Source organism: Bidens hawaiensis, unplaced genomic scaffold (genome assembly GCF_021521415.1).
Source record: "Bidens hawaiensis isolate Kalapana, Puna unplaced genomic scaffold, B.hawaiensis_p1.1 tig00031024_1, whole genome shotgun sequence".
Taxonomy (NCBI): Eukaryota; Viridiplantae; Streptophyta; class Magnoliopsida; order Asterales; family Asteraceae; genus Bidens; species Bidens hawaiensis.
Window position 1 is genome coordinate 106,166 of NW_027495193.1, and position 4,098 is coordinate 110,263.

Below are 4,098 nucleotides of genomic sequence, written 5' to 3' on the forward strand. Positions count from 1 at the left end.
TTCCGCCTCCTTTATGTTTACATTAGGTGGAGGTGAGAATGGATTTGCAGTGGATGAATTTCCAAATCCACCAAAAGAACTAGAAGCATCAGGTGACCCAGAACTTCTAGTAGTGTATAAACATGCTCGTGGATCACTATAGATAGTTGTAGCATTATCACTTGCATTTTGGGTAAGAAGTGCGGTGATTGGAGAGATTGTTGAACTCAATGGCATACTCCTACCATAAAAAGCCGGATCTTGGCTATCCTTGGAAGATTTATGACATCTAAGGTCATATTCACGAGCTTCGATTTTCTGTATGAACTCAGTTGCAGTCAGATCTTCATTACTGAAGTAGTTATTTTCTTTCAATACCATTAAGAAAGTGGAATAAGAACTTGGTAATGCACTCTTGAGTGTATCAATCTTATCAATCTCAGTAGGTTCCAACTTCAACTTGTCCATTTTGGCTATCAGATGGTTAAACCGTGTTGTCATCTCTTCGAAAGTCTCACCTTTAAGTAAATTAAAGTTTCTAAATTGAAACTTTAACATTACCTTCTTTCTTTCACCAGCGTTACCCATACTCCTCATACGAACATGTTGAAACAATGACGCACAAATCTTGATGTTACCAACTTGGTGAAAGATGTTTTCAGGTAACGCCATTGTAAGAGTTGAGTATGCTTTCGTTTCAATTTCAAATGCTTTCTTTTCTTCCTAAGAGTATTGTGAGATGGCTTTAGGTGTGAAGCCAATTGTTTCATCTCCAATCATTGGAACGTTATACACTTCATCCAAGCAATATGAACAGTCAGGGTGAACCGATCCTAGATGAGCACGGAAACGAGGTTCCCACTTAGCGAAGTCACTAAATTTCATTAAATGAGGACACTTTGAATGTGAACCGATCTGGTGTCCACTTCATCCAAGCAATACGAACAGTCAGGGTGAACCGATCCTAGATGAGCACGGAAACGAGATTCCCACTTAGCGAAGTCACTAAATTTCATTAAATGAGGACACTTTGAATGTGAACCGATCTCGGTGTCCAGTTGTAACATTTGCTGCATAAGCATATTTTGGGAAGCTAATGCATACATACCAGCCATTTTGATAAGTAATAAGACAATCAACCTTCAAGGGTTGAATTTGAAAATATCTTAAACGAACTAGGAACAGTAAGGTTAACGAATTGTGAATAGTGTTTAACGAATCTGTTATCACGAATTAAAAATTGTTTGTGTAACGAATCTGGAACAGTGTCACAAGAACTGAGTCAAAGAATCAAGTCAAATTGACGAATCAGTTTGACGAATTAGATTAACGAATCAGGTTAACTAAACCAAATTCAAAGTAACGAATCAAGGTAGCGAATCACTAAGTTTACTTAACGAATCAAGTAACGAATCACTAAGTGAAATCTTAGCGAATCACAATGTCAACTTAACGAATCAGATAACGAATCTCTGATTCAAAGTAACGAATTAAGATAACGAACTTGCTACAATTGATAACGAATCAACTATAGCGAATCAGTTTGTTATAACAGTTATAACAAACTCTGACAACTATTGCCACGTGGCAAAAGTTTGTTACATTTGAGGTTAACGAACCAGACACGTGTCTCACGAATTGGAGAACACGAATCAGAAAGACAACGAACTAAGTAACGAATTGATTAAAATTAACGAATCACTTTAATGAATTAGTTTAACAAAGAAGAGTCTTCAACAGGTGATGAAGATCTTCAAACGGTTATAACAAACTCTGACAACTATTGCCACGTGGCAAAAGTTTGTTACATTTGAGGTTAACGAACCAGACACGTGTCTCACGAATTGGAGAACACGAATCAGAAAGACAACGAACTAAGTAACGAATTGATTAAAATTAACGAATCACTTTAATGAATTAGTTTAACGAAGAAGAGTCTTCAACAGGTGATGAAGATCTTCAAATATGAAGATCTTCAAATCTTCATCACCATTTTCCAGATTTCTAGAAAAACTAAGAACACCAAACCAAATCCCAAATCCGTAATATACGTCCAATATTTACCAAATCGCCCAAATAACCTATCAAATTACTCGGAAACTTAACACGAATCCAGATCAAACCATCCCGTAAACCAATTTACCTTAACTCGAATCCAATTTAACCAAAAACAAAACCTTGTTTCGGCCAAAATTTAGATCCAAACCAAAACAATACAAACCCAATCCAATTCACAATCTCAAACCACCAATCCTTCCCAATACCTTAACGAACCATAAATCAACCAAACTCAATCCATATTTCACCAAATTCACCCTAAATTTGATCAAACTCAAACCAAAAACAAAATAATACCAAAATTATACTAATCAGTCCTCACATTAACGAATTAACAGACAATTCTAGAGCAATCGAATCCCCGAAAGCTCTGATACCACTTGTGAAAGCCTACCATGAATCTAGCCGCGTCGATACATCAATTATACAATATGAACACACGAGATATAAAGGTTAAATACATAGTTTATTCATAAATATGGAAGGATACATTATAGTGTGGAATAACTTATAGAGAGCATAATTACTATAACTTAGATCTCTCTCTATGTATGTACACCTAAATTATGAGCATGAGCAACATATATATAGGCCATATGCTCTAGTTCGTTAAGTTAGGTCTAATTCGTTATATCTTAGTAACGAGTTAGACACTATTAGTTATGCTTCCATAACGAATGGGTAATAACCTAACGAACTAGCCCTCATTCGTTATGCCTCTATAACGAATGGGCTCATACCTTAACGAACTAGTCTAGTTTTACAATAAATAAACAACCTAGACTATCGATAACTTATTCGATTGCTACGGACACCAAAACCGTGCACTAACAGATAACCACTTGTGTGAACCTACCATGGATCTAGCCGCGTCGATACATAAATTATACAATACGAACACACGAGATCTAGACGTTAAATACATAGTTTATTCATAAATATGGAAGGATACATTATGGTGTGGAATAACTTATGGAGAGCATAATTACTATAACTTAGATCTCTCTCTATGTATGTACACCTAAATTATGAGCATGAGCAACATATATATAGGCTATATGCTCTAGTTCGTTAAGTTAAGTCTAATTCGTTATATCTTAGACACCATTCATTATGCTTCCATAACGAATGGGTAATAACTTAACGAACTAGCCCTCATTCATTATGCCTCCATAATGAATGGGCTCATACCTTAACGAACTAGTCTAGTTTTACAATAAATAAACAAGCTAGACTATCGGTAACTTATTCGATAGCTACGGACATCAAAACCGTGCACTAACAGACACCCCCTTTTCCGTAGCTATCGAATACTTTAACTGCAAATCACCAGTCACAAAACCGTGCACTAATAGACACCCCCTTGACTGATGATTTTCAGGCTTGTGCAAACAGACTATCTTTAAATCTTTTCAGCAAACCATCAACTTGTAGCCTCTCATATCAGATCACCCCCTCAAAGTGAGCAACTCTTGGAGATCATCCCGATCATCCATTGGCGTATGATATAGTTCAATCTTTCAACAATCAGTCCTCAAATTAACGAATTAACATACAATTCAAGAGCAATCGGATCCCCGAAAGCTCTGATACCACTTGTGAAAGCCTGGGAATTTTAGATCTAAATCTTAATAAACAATTAACGGATCAAGTTCATGATTACTCTTAACGTTATATGTTATGTATATATTAGTATTAGTTATATTAGGTGTGTATATATTATAAGTAATAGATTAAGGATGTGAAGTTTTGATCGAGAGTGACAGCAATTCAATATATTAACTCCAAAACTTCATATTAACAGAGGAGGAACCCTATATAAATAGATGATGGAATCTAGTTCATTACACATTTCGTAACGAACTAGCCTTCCAATTCGTTACAATACATTAAATAACGAACCACCCCCGGATTCGTTAAACATCCTTAACGAATCAGGAGGAAACTTAACTTAAGGTCTAGTTCGTTAAACATCCTTAACGAACTAGACTGTTCTTCTAACGAACTAACTTAACTTAATATAAATAACTTTTACATTAATAAATGATAAATACAAAACGA